This window comes from Cannabis sativa, chromosome 3, assembly GCF_029168945.1.
Source record: "Cannabis sativa cultivar Pink pepper isolate KNU-18-1 chromosome 3, ASM2916894v1, whole genome shotgun sequence".
Taxonomy (NCBI): Eukaryota; Viridiplantae; Streptophyta; class Magnoliopsida; order Rosales; family Cannabaceae; genus Cannabis; species Cannabis sativa.
Window position 1 is genome coordinate 35,687,076 of NC_083603.1, and position 17,677 is coordinate 35,704,752.

The 17,677-nt window shown below is 31.8% G+C and overlaps 1 long non-coding RNA gene across 2 annotated transcripts; it reads right to left on the bottom strand.

The window, feature by feature from the left end:
- Positions 1-11,608: 11,608 nt before the first annotated feature.
- On the bottom strand, positions 11,609-14,279 carry LOC115709103 (uncharacterized). Of its 2 annotated transcripts, XR_009686850.1 has the most exons (3): positions 13,778-14,224; positions 13,255-13,402; positions 11,609-12,050 (listed from the first exon to the last, which is right to left on the bottom strand). It is a non-coding gene; the product is annotated as an uncharacterized LOC115709103 (long non-coding RNA). The 2 variants fall into 2 exon arrangements; XR_004010169.2 differs by lacking the exon at positions 13,255-13,402 and having other exon boundaries at positions 13,778-14,279.
- Between the last annotated feature and the right edge of the window lie 3,398 nt (positions 14,280-17,677).

The following is a 17,677-nucleotide window of genomic DNA, read 5'->3' on the forward strand; positions in this document are numbered from 1 at the left end:
AGACTTAGGTTTTCTAGGTTAAAGTTAAGGACTTTATATATGAAAACCTAAATCCCAATTTACAATGAAAATCTTAGATATTTACACATTAAATTAATTAAATACAAAAGACTAAATTTCCCCTTGAAAGTAAATATTTTCTATCAGTTTGTTGGGTCATTAAGGGCCCAATTCAGAAGTAGCTTAGATTCCAGGTATCAGGTTGTACAGAAATCCTGCCAGGCCAATCCTAGCCTACCATACAGTAGAAGATATAGTTGTTAGGTTTTATGCCCTAAATAAAACTCCATTTCAATGTAATCTATTTTATTCAACATCAATAAAGAAACAGAAGTATTTTTCATTCATTTGTGTATGTTTTGGCTCACTTTATCAATTGCTTGTCTAATTGATTTATAAATTCATCTTAAACCCTTTTCACATACTTGATCATGTTTATTGTGCTGTCATCACATTGGAAAGTAAACATGACTATGTGAATAAAGTTTCCTAGATTTATCAGACACTGGGTTTTACTGATATGATAATCTACAACAAGAGTTTACTTGTATTTGGAGAAATACTATGTTCTTTCCAGAACATTGGTTAAAGTAAAGCTCAGGTTGGATGCATGGAGTATGCATCGGAAGGGACCGATATTGAACTTTGAATTAGATTTAATTAAAGTTACCGTAAAATCTATTCAAGTCAATATCGCCAAGTTGATCCTAGATCAAATGATCTTAATCCTGTTATGATTAGGCTCAATCTTGAAAGGCTATTCGTGTTCTTTGATTTGTTAGTTAAGCCTACTTTTAGGTCAGGGTGATACGTACATTTTGGGAACACGGTAGTGCAATTGAGTGGGAGCGCTAGCATAAACATGGAATCTATAGCTTCTATCTGGCAAATAGTAAGCAAAGGATGATTTCCTTCGAGCTTGACCAAACGAAAATAAATGGTGGAGATCTCATTTCACATAAGCTGAAATATCATTTATACGGGGTCAAGTGTTTTAAGGATAAAATACATAGTAGGGTGTTACGGTAATTTAATCCCTTTACTGTGTAGATCATTCATATAGAGGATCATTGATCAAATTAGGATTATAACAATGGATAACTAATGATGTGTCTATATGGTGGAACATATAGAGCATTCTATATACTGAGAGTGCAATTCTAAGTTCTATGCGTGGATTCAACGAAGAATTAATAAGTTAGTGAATTTTAGTGCTAAATTCTTGATCTACTTATTGGAAGCTCGCTTATATAGACCCATGGTCCCCCCACTAGTTGAGATAATATTGTTTGTAAGACTCATGTAATTGGTTTTGATTAATCAATTATAATTCACAAATTAGACTATGTCTATTTGTGAAATTTTCACTAAGTAAGGGCGAAATTGTAAAGAAAGAGTTAACAGGGCATATTTGTTAATTATGATACTTTGTATGGTTCAATTAATAAATATGATAAATGACAATATTATTTAATAATTATTTATAGTTATTAAATAGTTAGAATTGGCATTTAAATGATTGAATTAGGAAATTGGCATTTTTGAGAAAATCAGATACAAAAAAGTGGTAAAATTGCAAAATTGCAAAAATCAAGGCCCATTCACCTAGCCTAGGGCCAGCCACTTATGTTATCTTTTTTAAATGATTTTTTCATTATTTTAATGCCATATAATTCAAATCAAACCCTAGAGGAATGCTATAAATAGATAGTGAAGGCTTCAGGAAAATTACACTTTCTGAATCAGAAAAACCTGAGCCTCCACTCTCTTCTCTAGCTGCCACTCTCTCTCTCTTTTCTTCCTCAAAATTTCGAACCTCTCTTAGTGATTAGAGTAGTGCCCACACACATCAAACAATACCTCAATCATAGTGAGGAAGATTGTGAAGAAAGATCAACAGCAAAGGAGATACAACATCAAGGATTCAGAGAAGAAGATCCAGGTTCAGATCTTGATAATACTCTGCTACAGAAAGGAATCAAGGGTTAGAGATCTGAACGGAAGGAGTCATTATAATTCCGCTGCACCCAATGTAAGGTTTCTTAAACTTTATATGTGTTTAATTTATCGTTTTAGAAAGTTCATATTTAGGATGTTAATAAACATACTTGTGAGTAGATCTAAGATCCTGGTAAAATAATATCCAAAAACTGGTATCAGAGCCATGGTAATTGATTTACTTACATGAAATTTGGACTTTAAAACGATTGTTTGTATGTTCTTTGGATGGTATCATGTTGTATTGAGTGTTATTTGATGAATGATTGATGTTTGTGAAATTTTCGTGATAAATAATTGTGATTTCGATTCTGTAATTATTTTTATTGGATAGTATGGAAAAAATTAAGCAAGTTAGCCTTTTACAGAACTCAATTTGGATTTTATTTGAATTAGTTATGATTTTTTGAAGATTTGACAAAATCGGGAAATTTGTCTTGATATTTTCTGCGATCGCAGAACTGTCCGTACAGTTTCGGTTTTTTTTTCCTTTTCTTCAATTTTTCATACCTTTTCATGGAATTAACTTCCAAATTTTTGTATAGTTTTGTATATATACTAATACTATTCCTAATTCAATTCTAATTATCATTTTGAATTAATTTATTTTTTTTTAAATTAATTCAAGATATTAGTGTAATTTGAATTTGAATAGAATTAGTAATTATCTTTTTGCTTAAAAACCTATCTTATTTTTAAATTTGATTATATTTTTTTTAAATTTAAGGTCAGATTTTTTAGATATTTATAATATCTTTTGAGATATTTATAATATCTTTTAAGATATTTATAATATCTTTTAAGATATTTTTAAAAATATCTTTTAAGATATTTATAAAATCTTTTAAGATATTTTAAAATATCTTATCTTTTAAGATATTTAAAAATATCTTATCTTTTAAGATTTTTTTTTTAAATCTTTTTAGATATTTTGACCTTATTTAAAATAAGATATTTATAATCATGTAATTTTAAATAGATATAAGATAAAAAGTAGGTTTAATTTTTTAAATTTTTTTTTAAATTTTCGAAATTTATTTTTTAATTCCGAAATTATTTTTTTTCGAATATTAAATTTTTATTTAATTATTTATTTATTCGAAATTTATTATAAAAAAAAAAAAAAAAATAAAAAAAAATAAAAAATTAAATAAATCCTACTTCCAACTATCCAGCTAACCCTGTTGCAGGAGTATGTGTTTTAACTTATGTGTAAGTTTTCAAAACCTATTATTACTTGATTGCAAATAGCCATGGTTACCTTTTGCCAGATCTAATGATCTGATGGCTCCCTTGGTCAAGATAATAATTTGTAACAGGTATAATTTACAATCTTCTTTCATCTGTGTATGACCTAGCAACATGATAGGACCCATCCAAAGTGTGCCTGTGTGAGCCTATGTGTTTAATTTTATTATAGATGCATATAGGTTAATGTTGCTAAAATAAATTATCATAATTATTGATAGGATTTATTTAGGCCCAATTAGATTTGGGCTTATTCAATGAATAACAATTGTTCTTATTAAGGTTAAATTCCTCTCTTTTGGGCCTTGTGTGAGAGTTGGGAGCCATAGAAGTGGGTACGACATACTGAACCCAGCACCCCCTCACACAAACTACCCCAATTGTGAAGGCCCATTTGCCTGATTTGAATGACTGTACTAGGGTTAATTACACTAGTTTAACCTAATTAAAATTGAATTAGCAACATAATTAATTTCATTTATTTTGAAATTAATTTAGAAAATCATAGTTTAAAGAATTTAATATTCTAAGCTAAACTATATGTATTTTCTTGTATTTAATTAAATATAGAATTATAACCATCTAGATTCTTTACGGAACTTATTTTAAATTTTTCATTAAATATTCCTATTTAAGTTGATATTTAGTTATACATAACTAACCAACTTAAATCAATATCTTTTGAATTCAAAATTTTAAATTAAGTTGAGGAATTTTAGGAATTGGTTATTAAGATTCTTTAGATATTTTTTAAGTTGATATTTTTCAAATATTAACTTAAAATGGAATATCTTAGATATTTTTAGGTTAATATCTTTTTTGAATATTTAACTTAAAATATCTACAAAATTAAGTGGTTACAACTTAATTTTGAATTTAATTAAATCTGATTTGAAAGATATTTAAGTTGATTTTTTTAGATTCTTTCTAAAACAACTTAAACAAGATATTTTCAAATTTGTTCCATTTAAAATTCAAATTTTTGAATTTAATTAATAATTGAAAATTAATTAAAGTTGATTTTTTATTTAAATCAATTTTGATTTTTAATTTTTCATTATTATATTATGGAACTTATTCGATATTTATTTGAATTTATTTTTCAAATTTAAATAATAATTGAAAATTAATTAAAGTTGATTTTAATTAAACCAACTTTAATTTGTAATTTTTCATTATTATAATATCGAATATTATGATTATACAAAATACATATATATATTTTTTAAATAATGAGCTTTTAATCAAAAGATATTCGATCTCCATTGTTGGTCTTACAATAGTTAAACTTATTCAATATAACCTCGAGACGCTAGACTTCGTCCCCCTATGGATGGTTATTCGTTGAACACTTTTAACACCGTAAGATTTCATTTGATAAGTGTTTTGTGAGTTTTCGTCTCTATTTAGACTCTCCCCTACGGTGACTACTTAGAGATAAACTCATAGAACATGAAACAATGGTGGAAGCTCATAAAATGAGAATAACCTTGACTCTCGCCTACCGGGACAACGTTGGATTCTCATTTTGATCGAATAAAAGGTTGCTAAAATGTTTAATTTTAGATGAGCTGACAACTCTATTCAACTAATGTTATCTTTGACTCTCGCCTACCGGGACACTGCATTTCATTATGTTGGAAACCTTGGAAAATAAACTATGTTAGATTTAGTATTTCTATAACATATGTCATGACTGTTATTTTCTGAACTTGTGTATGAATTTTGAACCAAAATCTTACTTCTGTTTTATTGATGTGTTGTAGTGTCTATAATCCCCTTCTCATTCCACTCCTAGTTAATATCTTAGCAATTGAACTTGAAGTTATAAACTCCTTGTCAGAGTAATACTTCACATATGCTCATGATGGACTTTAAATTCCGTAAAGCAGTAAGCTGGGAATTGTTCACTACAAGAGCAAATAGTTCATAACTCCATAAATCCTACTACTTCAAGCTTAGTTGAGAAGATAAGAGAAAGTGATTCCACTTCCTCAAGTTATACTTCACAACAAAATGAACAAGCAAGAACAACAATTAACAAACGAATAAGCAGTAATGCTTTAGTCTTCGAATCATGTGTGTTAGAGAATGATAAATCCATTTGGATTCTTGATTCTGGGTCTACAAACCATGTAAGTTGTTCATTGCAATTGCTTGAGAATTGGAATTATTTGAAATCCGGAGAGTTGAAACTTAAAGTTGGTAATGGCGAAATGGTTTCGATTAGAGCTAGAGGAAAAGCCAAACTCAAGTTTCAAAACAGAATTTTGGAATTAGACAATGTCTTATACATTCCAAATTTCAGTAGAAACTTAGTTTCTGTTTCATGCTTACAATTGCAACAATACAAATTAGATTTTTCGGATTCTCGGTTCTACCATTTCTCGAAATGACATTCGCATTTGTGTTGCATCCATGGAACAGGCTTTATGTTCTTAGACCGTAAAACACCATTTGCCCTACATAACGAACTTTTTAAAGTAGCTAAACCTAGAAACCACAAAAAGCAAAAGATCGATGATGATAATGAAACATATCTATGGCATTTACGTTTAGGTCATATAGGCTTTGATAGACTCAATAGGCTAACCAAAGACGGTCCATTGAAAAATGTCGTCTTAGGTGAATTGCCAGTTTGCGAGTCCTGCCTGGAAGGAAAAATGACTAAACGTTCTTTCTCTGCAAAGGGAGAGCGTGCCAAAATCCCTCTAGGGTTAGTGCATTCCGATGTCTGCGGACCTTTGAATGTCAAAGCCCGAGGTGGTTATGAGTACTTCGTCACTTTCATTGACGATTACTCTAGATATGGACATATTTACCTTATGCATAAGAAATCTGAAACATTTGCAAAGTTTCAAGAATTTCATGCTTTGGCCCAAAACCAATTAGGTAAATCATTAAAGATCTTGCGAACTGATAGGGGTGGAGAATATATGGATATGCAGTTCAAAGATCATTTAATTGAACTTGGAATTGAATCTCAATTAACCGCCCCTAGCACTCCACAAAGAAATGGAGTTGCGTAAAGACGGAATCGCACGCTTTTGGAAATGGTTAGGTCTATGCTTAGTTTTTCAACTCTACCTACGTCCTTCCTGGGATATGCAATTCAGATGGCAACTGACATTTTAAATGTTGGTCCATCTAAATCAATCCCCAAGACACCTTTAGAACTTTGGAATGGTCGTACACCTAGTTTACGCCATTACAGAACTTGGGGGTGCCCTGCTCATGTCTTAAGAAAGAAAGACGGCAAACTTGAGTCACGTACTGAAGTTTGCATGTTTGTCGGTAATTCTAAAGAGACTAGGGGTGGACTATTTTATAGTCGCAAGGATGATAAAGTGTTTGTTTCTACAAATGCCACTTTCCTTGAAGATGACTATATTAAGAATTTCAAATCACAAAGTAAAGTAGTGTTGGAGGAAATGCTTTCAGATATAAGTCCTTCCAATGTTCCGTTCTCTTCCACACGTGAACAGGACAATCCCACTCCCTCGCCTGAACAACCGAGCAATCTACTACTAAAGTTTCGTTCGTAAGACAACCGTACCTCGTCGTAGTGGGAGGGTTTCAACAAAACTCGCTCGTTATGGCTTGGATGGTGAAATCAATATGGTCGTAGGTGACGGTATTGATGACGATCCATTAACCTATAAACAGCAATGGCTAGTCCGCAACGGAAACGATGGTCAGCCGAATGGATCTCGAAATGGATTCCATGAAAAAGAACAAAGTCTGGGAATATGTAGACGCACCTGACGACTATCATCCGATAGGATGCAAGTGGGTTTACAAGAAGAAAAGAGGAGCTGGAGGCGAAGTCGAAACTTTCAAAGCTAGACTTGTAGCCAAGGGTTATACCCAAAGAGAAGGCGTGGACTATGAGGAAACTTTTAGTCCTGTTGCCATGCTCAAATCCATCCGAATTCTTCTCTCCATAGCCGCCGCTTTCGATTATGAAATCCGGCAAATGGATGTCAAGACTCGCCTTCCTTAATGGGGTACTTGAAGAAACCATCTATATGGAGCAACCAGAAGGTTATGTTCTTCCCGGGCAGAAAAGAAAGTTTGCAAGTTAAACAAGTCTATCTATGGACTTAAGCAAGCTTCTCGCTCATGGAACAAGAGGTTTGATGAAATCATCAAGACCTACGGCTTTCTTCAGAATGAAGATGAACCTTGTGTTTACCAACTCAAGGAAGACCAAATAGTAGTATTCCTGGTCATTTATGTTGATGACATTTTGATTATTGGAAACAATGTCAAGAAAATGACTCACATTAAGGAATGGCTCAACACTCAATTCGATATGAAAGATTTGGGTGAAGCACCTATGTTCTTGGTATTCGCATTATAAGAAACCGAAGAACGAGATCTCTTGCTCTCTCTCAAACGACCTACATAGACAAAGTCTTAGAGAGATTCTCCATGAGCAACACCAATGGGGCAAACATGCCTTCTAGATATGGTATTCGTCTATCTAAGGAACAAGCCACCGATCGATCCTCAAGAGATAGAGGACATGGCGAAAATTCCCTATGCCTCTGCAGTTGGAAGTCTAATGTATGCAATGTTATGCACTAGACCCGACATCCGTTATGCCGTTGGAATCGTGAGCAGTATCACTAATCCAGACAAGAACATTGGAATGCGCTAAGTATATTCTGAAATACTTAAAGAGTACAAGGAATCTTGTGTTAGTCTACAAGGGTGGTGCTTTAAATCCCATAGGCTACACTGATTCAGATTTCCAGGCAAGTCTTGAAGACAGGAAATCAACATCTGGGATGGTGTTTACTCTTGGGGGTGGAGCAGTGGTTTGGAGAAGTGCTAAACAAACCGCAATATCGGACTCAACTATGGAAGCTGAATACATAGCAGCAGCAGAAGCTGCTAAAGAACTTGTCTGGCTAAGAAAGTTCTTCACCAAAGATAGGAGTTGTTCCCTGGAATGGAAAAGCCTCCGGTACTACTCGTGATAACAATGGAGCAATAGCAAACAAAGAAAGAACCTCGAAGCCACAAGAGAAGCAAACACATTGAAAGGAAGTATCACATTATCGCAGAATACGTGGCAAGAGGGGATGTACTAGTTGAGAAAGTTGACACAGAGGACAACCTAGCTGATCCATTTACCAAAGTCTTGGCCGTGACAGCCTTTGAAAAGCACCGTCAGAATATAGGATTAATTGATATGTACTAATTAGTTTTATATTAGTGCAAGTGGGAGTTTGTTAGGTTTTATGCCCTAAATAAAACTCCATTTCAATGTAATCTATTTTATTCAACATCAATAAAGAAACAGAAGTATTTTTCATTCATTTGTGTATGTTTTGGCTCACTTTATCAATTGCTTGTCTAATTGATTTATAAATTCATCTTAAACCCTTTTCTCATACGTGATCCTGTTTTTTGTGTCGTCAACACATTGGAAAATAAACATGACTATGTGAATAAAGTTTCCTAGATTTATCGTACACTCGGGTTTGACTGATATGATAATCTACAACAAGAGTTTACTTGTATTTGGAGAAATACTATGTTCTTTCCAGAACATTGGTTAAAGTAAAGCTCAGGTTGGATGCATGGAGTATGCATCGGAAGGGACCGATATTGAACTTTGAATTAGATTTAATTAAAGTTACCGTAAAATCTATTCAAGTCAATATCGCCAAGTTGATCCTAGATCAAATGATCTTAATCCTGTTATGATTAGGCTCAATCTTGAAAGGCTATTCGTGTTCTTTGATTTGTTAGTTAAGCCTACTTTTAGGTCGTGGTGATACGTACATTTTGGGAACACGGTAGTGCAATTGAGTGGGAGCGCTAGCATAAACATGGAATCTATAGCTTCTATCTGGCAAATAGTAAGCAAAGGATGATTTCCTTCGAGCTTGACCAAACGAAAATAAATGGTGGAGATCTCATTTCACATAAGCCGAAATATCATTTATACGGGGTCAAGTGTTTTAAGGATAAAATACATAGTAGGGTGTTACGGTAATTTAATCCCTTTACTGTGTAGATCATTCATATAGAGGATCATTGATCAAATTAGGATTATAACAATGGATAACTAATGATGTGTCTATATGGTGGAACATATAGAGCATTCTATATACTGAGAGTGCAATTCTAAGTTCTATGCGTGGATTCAACGAAGAATTAATAAGTTAGTGAATTTTAGTGCTAAATTCTTGATCTACTTATTGGAAGCTCAGTTATATAGACCCATGGTCCCCCCACTAGTTGAGATAATATTGTTTGTAAGACTCATGTAATTGGTTTTGATTAATCAATTATAATTCACAAATTAGACTATGTCTATTTGTGAAATTTTCACTAAGTAAGGGCGAAATTGTAAAGAAAGAGTTAACAGGGGCATATTTGTTAATTATGATACTTTGTATGGTTCAATTAATAAATATGATAAATGACAATATTATTTAATAATTATTTATAGTTATTAAATAGTTAGAATTGGCATTTAAATGATTGAATTAGGAAATTGGCATTTTTGAGAAAATCAGATACAAAAAAGTGGTAAAATTGCAAAATTGCAAAAATCAAGGCCCAGTCCACCTAGCCTAGGGCCAGCCACTTATGTTATCTTTTTTAAATGATTTTTTCATTATTTTAATGCCATATAATTCAAATCAAACCCTAGAGGAATGCTATAAATAGATAGTGAAGGCTTCAGGAAAATTACACTTTCTGAATCAGAAAAACCTGAGCCTCCACTCTCTTCTCTAGCTGCCACTCTCTCTCTCTTTTCTTCCTCAAAATTTCGAACCTCTCTTAGTGATTAGAGTAGTGCCCACACACATCAAACAATACCTCAATCATAGTGAGGAAGATTGTGAAGAAAGATCAACAGCAAAGGAGATACAACATCAAGGATTCAGAGAAGATCCAGGTTCGCATCTTGATAATACTCGCTACGTAAAGGAATCAAGGGTTAGAGATCTGAACGGAAGGAGTCATTATAATTCCGCTGCACCCAATGTAAGGTTTCTTAAACTTTATATGTGTTTAATTTATCGTTTTAGAAAGTTCATATTTAGGATGTTAATAAACATACTTGTGAGTAGATCTAAGATCCTGGTAAAATAATATCCAAAAATAGTCTGGCCGGCCATGCCCCTAATAGGACCTAGCAGGTCATGTGCTTGCAGGTCACTGTCAGCTTTACCAAGATGAGGCCAGCCTTTGGCAAGGGGAGGACAGTTTTGTACACCATTTCCTTCTAGAGGTCAGTTTTCCTTGGACAAACAAAAGCTTCCTTGGTCTGGAAGTCACATTTTCGCGGGCCAACTTGTGCCTAGATATTGGCCAGCCATACAAGCTCACTCTAGCCGGCCTATAGGCTTCTCTTTGCCAGCCAGACATATTGGTACAACTTCTTGATGGCTCGCTTCACTCCTTTCAGTTACTGCTTGACAATTTTGCCATACCTTGTATGGAGACCCTATCTTTCTACTAGCAAGGTTGTATTCCACATGTACTCCTTCTTTGGCTTATGTGGACATGCCACATCAAGTAGAAAAAATTCGGGATAACACCCACCTAGGGTTCCGTACTAAACATGCTACAAGGTCAGACACTACACATGTAGATCTGATCGTTGGTTGGTAGCTCCATTGTGTGGTGTATGGCTGTAGTGAAGGATCCCATGTGGACACGGACAAGTGTTACTCAAAGCTTTCACTTGAAAAGTTATCGCGTAGACAAGCCGTCAGAAAAAAGAAAAAAAGAAAAAAGGAATTTCAAAGGCACGTACATGCACTACCACTGTCATACGCAGGGGACAAGATTCGATCCTTTGTTAGAGGGTGGATAACCACTAGTTCAAGTTCCAAATATGATACTATTGAATGAACTCTGGGATCAGCGAGTCAAAGCCTTTTCGGATCACACTTACTCACTATCTTTCTTGAATACTTAAAGCTTTAGGTAACTCTGATCCTCCCCAATAGTAGATTGATAATAAGGGTCCTGGATCTCTATCCTTACTCGCTTAACATTGAGGAACTTTGATTGACTTCTAGAATATAATATAGTCTCTTTAGCGTATTTGAGCAACAAGTATATAGATATTTTGAGTCATTTAGAGGTGAAGGATAATACACCGAACTACTTTCTGGAAAAGGAAACATTTTACACAAAACAAATTAAACGAAAAATAACAACAAGATCTCACTAAGAGTTTAGTGAACTGTTTTGATACTAATTGAAATTCTATTTTTATAATTGAATAGTATAACTAATAAATAATTTAATTATTGTGGAACTATTATAAAATTATTTGAACAAAATTAAAATTTATTCTATTAAAAATTAAATATTATCCAAAGTACACTGTAGAAAGTAAAATTATTGAAACTAAAATGACAAGATATTTTGCACGTGGTATCAGCAAGCCTTGCAGATTGCTACTAGTCCATGGGACCACGCCTAGAGATAAGATTCATTAGTTAAATTTTGAAAGTACAATGTAATTGACATAAACAAAACATAGACTCCCTCTAATAATTTTTTCGCAAGCTTCATGTACTCCTATTTGCTGAATGAATATCTTTAAGACACCAAGGTTTGAATTCCCTTCAAATTAATTACTTGATGACTGCTTGCTTCCTCCCGATGCAAGACTTGTACAAATCTTCTCCGAAGATAACGTTGCTTGCTTCCACCCGATACAAGACTTGTAGAAATCTTCTCCTGAAGATAGTGATGGTTGCTTCCTCCTGAAACAAGACTTGTAGAAATCTTCTCCCAATGATATCATTGCTTGCTTTCTCCTAAAGAAATAATCATTTATTTATAAACTATAATACATAAAGCATAATAGTATCATTTATTTATAAACTATAATACATAAAGCATAATAGGATCTACCCTATCTGAGATTTTTTTTCTACTGAGATTTTTTTCTTTAAAATAAAGAAAATTTAAAAATATAAAGAATTATTCCCAAAATCCTACTCCAACAAATAAATGGTGTAATGTAAAATATTTGTGGTAAAATAATTAAAATATTATTTTGCTTGAGTATTTTAAAAAATAGAATTTGGGAGTGCTCTATGGAGTTAGATCATCATATTTTTTTAAAAAAATACATAATAAATATAAAAAAAAAAAAAAAAAGGTTTTTGTTCATAAATATATATTTTATATTTTTTTAATTTGACAACCTAATTTTTTATTTACAGGAGTTTTACAAATTATAAATTCTTTCAAAAACATAATTTTAATGTTTTAAAATTAAAAAATTATGACCTTATTATCAAAAAAAAAAAAGGTGTAAGAAAATAATTAAAAAATAACAGAAAATCAACATCAGAGTAACTACATGTCAACTATAAATAAATTATAAAATAACAAAAAAAATCAATTTCATAACAACTATAAATTAATTATAAAATAACTAAAAAAAGAATAACAAACAGTTCATTGTATTTAATGATAAATGTATTTTTGTAAATAAAAAAATTCAAACCATAAAAATAAAAATTTCTCGGTGTTTAACGTATATATTTTTATAATTTTTTTAAAAATTTTCTTCTATGATGTAAAAGTTTCAAAAATTAATATGAAATAATGCGCTATTAACATGTGTCATGCACTTTTCTTATACTTTATATAAATATATAAATTGGTGATTTGTGAGTTTTTTATAGTTACAAATCGGCAACAAAATTTGTAATTAATTTCCCTGTAATGTTACATTTTAAAAAAATTATTGAATCTGTTCACATCTTCGTTTATTTGACACAATTTATTTAATGAACATTATGTTATTTTTGATAGATTTGCAATCACACATATTATACATGTTATTATTATTTTTAAGAGCATTATATTATTTATAACTTATATGACAGTAACTGCATTATATAATATCGTGAAAGAAAACAAATTTGGTACTTATCTATGTACCAAAAATAGTAAAAGTACTAATGTAAAGTAGTATGTGATTAAAATGGATCAATTACTATTCTCCACCTTTAAAGAAACTATTTTATTTATTCTGAGATTCAGACGAGTGTATTCCTTCTCTTTGCTAAACTAAAAGGTCATGCAATGGTTTGTAATGATTTCGCTGTCATCAAAGAGGTCCAAAAGTATTGCCGTCTCATATATACTCCAAGCACTAGTAGGATGATTAATAACAATTAATGCCATATTGTCATTCTTGTCTTAAATTAGACATAAAAGTGAAAATTTTGTGTCTGTATATGATTAAAGGGAGAGCAAAGCTACTTATAATAAGCAATGGAAATTCACAACAAAAATCAAACTAGTTCTCCTTAATTATTATACATTGACCAAATTATGTGTGTGAAAAAACCCTTAGCTTAAAAAATTCTAAATATATCAAGGTTCTCCACAACAAAATATTGAAGGAAAACGTGCTACAGTGAGAATGCTGAATAATTATAAGAGTCAACAATTAGTGTTATGATCATAATAAAAGCAAAGTTAAAAACTTATAACATATTTAGCTATAATATGATCTTCAATTAACCTTTATTATTAAGGCTAATTGTGTAGCATAATTGGCAGAAGCACCTCAAGCCCCACAGCCTGCGCCACATCCGGCAGCACAGCCACCGCCATAGAGCTCGGTATCTCCTTGAGAGGTCTTTTCTTTAGACACACCGTCTGCGCAGGAGAAGATTATAGTTGAGAGAATACACAGAGTGACCAAAAAACCTAATAAAAAGATTAGAAAAGCACCACTTCCAGTGCCTACACCTCCATCCACATTGGCTACCTCCCTCCATAATCTCACCATCTATGAGTTATATGTAGGTGTTGTTTTCACTTTCGATTCCTCTAAATGGGAAGTGAGCCAGCAGTTTCCATTGACGGACACTTATATATAAATTTTTTATGATAAAAGTCAATGTTCCAACATATAATATTTGCCCAAGGGTCCAATAATTTAGTGGGGGGTCTTTCTTGTCCTCTCTTTCCTCCTTTAAAGACTTTGTAACATGATTCTCCTTGCCTACAATAGAGTTGGCAGGCAAAAACCATCAGAGTGTTGACATGAGATTAGTGGTCAACATTTCACTTACCATAGAAAAACTGTATTCATGGCATGCACTACAAAAAATTTACTTTAAGTAAGAACAATTTTTTAGTGTAAAAAAATTAAATTGTGACAAATTAAAAACTTTTTTTGTAGTTATATTTGTAATTAAAAGTACTACGTTCATTAAAAAAAAATGTGTATTTTTAATCACATCAAAATTTATGATTAAAAAAATTTGCATGTGACTAAAACTTCTATAGCTAAATGTATTAGTCACAACAATTATATTTGGTTAAGACTAAATATGTTTTTTAGTTACAATATTTATTTGTGGCTAAAACTAAATTAGTAACAACTAGTATTTAATGAATAATACATTTTAGCTACAAGTAAATTTTTATTGTGAATGAAAATTATATTGCCACTAAACTAAAAGATTGTGACAGGTAACTTTTTTTTTGTATTTGTTTCGTGTAACTTTTAGTCACAATATTTTGATTAAAAGTTTTTTTTTGGTAGTGTTGGGATTTTTCTCTCTTTACATCTTTATCCCACTCTATTTCTTGTCATGAAAAATGTTGATGGTGGAAGCTGCATGAGATTAAGCTGTCACTTTGGAGAGTGACAGCCAAATAGGAAATATATGTAATCGATGATGGAGTGTAAAGTCAGAGCACACTTTAGTAGAATGAAACATGATTTGGGTACCCCTTTTCTTAATAATTCATAATAATTAATTTGGTTTACGATGCACATTGGGGGAGGCTGGAACTAGTCCAAACTCTTTCAAAAATTATGCATGGTGTCCCATTAAGGATTTAAAATGCAATTATTGGTCTAAGGGAGATTCCTCTTCTAACATGATCCGCCTTATATCAACCACGACAATAACAAAATAGGCGATAGTATATAGGATTTTATATCTAAATATATAATTATATATATATATATATTTATATATAATAGTTCGATTTGAACTGGATTGTGGATGCCAATTTAGAAAAGAATGTATTCCTAGTAAGAATACACCATCTGGGTTTTGATTCTATTATTTAAAAGTGCTTATTTTCTTTTTTCTTTTATATTTAGTATTATTTCACCGGTGGTGTGGGATTCAATCAATTTTGCAAAGGGACATTACTAATATCTAATTAGGCTTCTTGCTCCTTTCTATGAGCTTCTCACATTTTTATAGAACATATCAACACATAGCAATCCCTCATTAAAATAAGAATTTAGAATTGAGAGATCTAAGCTCAATACCTCGTATAGTATATAGTATATATATATATATACATATACTTGGAAAGTGGATAAAGAATATTGCATTTTCCCTATTCTATCTATGAAAAATGTGCTTGTGGAAAACGCCATTTGAGATAGTATAGATATGTATGTTCCAACTCTTGAATCCCCTTTTTACATTTGGTTAAATATGCTACTAAAGCCGAATTATATGAAGAAGAAAACTCAATAATTCACCACTCATGTTTTGTGCTTATGACCTCCACGTGACCACAATCTTAGTGGAGCATTATTTATTATTATTTCCCATTATACAATTTCTTGTTAGCTCAAATCTCCTATTAATGGATTATATTCTGACATCGACTAGGATGGACTTTATTGCATGTGTTGTTTATTTCAATTTCTTCAGTTTTGTATGTTATATTATTTGATAATAAATAATATGTTGGTTGAAATTTGATATTACTGAGTAATATATATTAAGTGTATTATAAATAAATTACATAATATATGTATTTAATTTATAATTTTGTAATTTTATAATGTACATATATTATAACTTAGAGAGAAATTATAATTTGTTATCTATTGTAACTCTTCTTTGGTTGATCATACAAATGAGTAATAAAAATTCAAATGTTTGTTTATATGGTTGTTAGGAATAATGGTTATTACACAAAGTGTAATAAGGGAGTTATTACACAAATGAGTTGTAGGAATTTAAATCTGTATTTATATGGTTGTTAAGAAGTTGATTAATACTCATTTATATGAGAGAAATAAGTTAGGAAATATTTTGTTTTGATTTGGTCGAAGTGGGAATTACAAAACACAAAAAAATTGTGCTGCTAAAGTTACCTCTGGAGACATGTCGCCTCAAACCAGACATCATGCATTACAGATATGACATTGTGCGCTTCAGGTTTGACGTTGGCAAAGTTACATAACTTAGGCAATTAATTTGTGGTCGAATTTTTACATCGAGTATAACTGATGCAAGATTTGTGTTAATTTTGAAGATATTTCTATTAGTTTTCAGTTTACCACCGACACAATCTTACTCGTTTTAGAAAAACCACAGATTTAAAGGCCCTTTTACACAATAAAAACCCTACTATATAAACTCATTACATGCTTCAACCCTAAACCTAAATGATCAGCCCCCCTTTCTCTTGTCTCTTTTATTTCCAGTTTGCACCACACCCGTCGGCCCCCAACCATTGCATGCCCACATAATGCGAAGACCACGCCCAACCCATGCCGACATTCTCACGCCCAACCCTGATGGTTCCATGTGACGATGGTTCTCCCTCATCTCTTTCAAATGTATAAGGTCTCCTTCATTAATTTTCATAGTACCCGTCGACATGTGCTTTTTCAACATATCTCAAACTCACTCTCTTTATTTTTGTATATATTTGTTGTTGTTTTTTTTGACTGCATCTGTTGTTTTCATATATTTTTTAGAGTTTGATCTGTATTTTCCATCAAAATATTGATGAGATCTAGATCTTGTTTCAAATTTGAAATATATTTTTTTATATACTATTTATAGTTTGCGTTGCTGTGGAAATGAGATAAATATTGTAACTACTTTTATGTATTTTATGTCAGTCCTAAAATGATGCACATTTTTTTTACCAACAATTGGAAACTGATAAAAATACACTATTTGCGTCTACTGCTAATTCTTTAAATGTGACTTATAAACTGACAAAAATATCACAGTTTATAGTAGTGATGTCGCTTGAAGTAGTAGTGGACGAAAAATGTCTTGAATGTTTTATTTTTGGTCCTGGCTTTTGTTTAACCCCCTAACCACCTAATTTAATCTATTTTACTCCTAATTAAGAACTTATAACAACCATGGATGCATGGTATTTGACTTCAAAGTATGATCACCCTATAAATAGTGGTGTAATATGCTCATTTGTGTTAACTTAATTTTCTATCAAAAAGAGCACTTTGGTTGAAAACTTTAAAGTTTGATAATTCACAAAGTTATTTTTTTGAGAGTTCCCTTAGTGCTTAGAGATAGGAGAAATAAGCTTTTGGACAAAAGTAGTATACCTTGTTGAAGTCATGGTGATCCATAATAATCCACACTCAAGTTTATGAGCGAGTAATTTTATTCTTCTT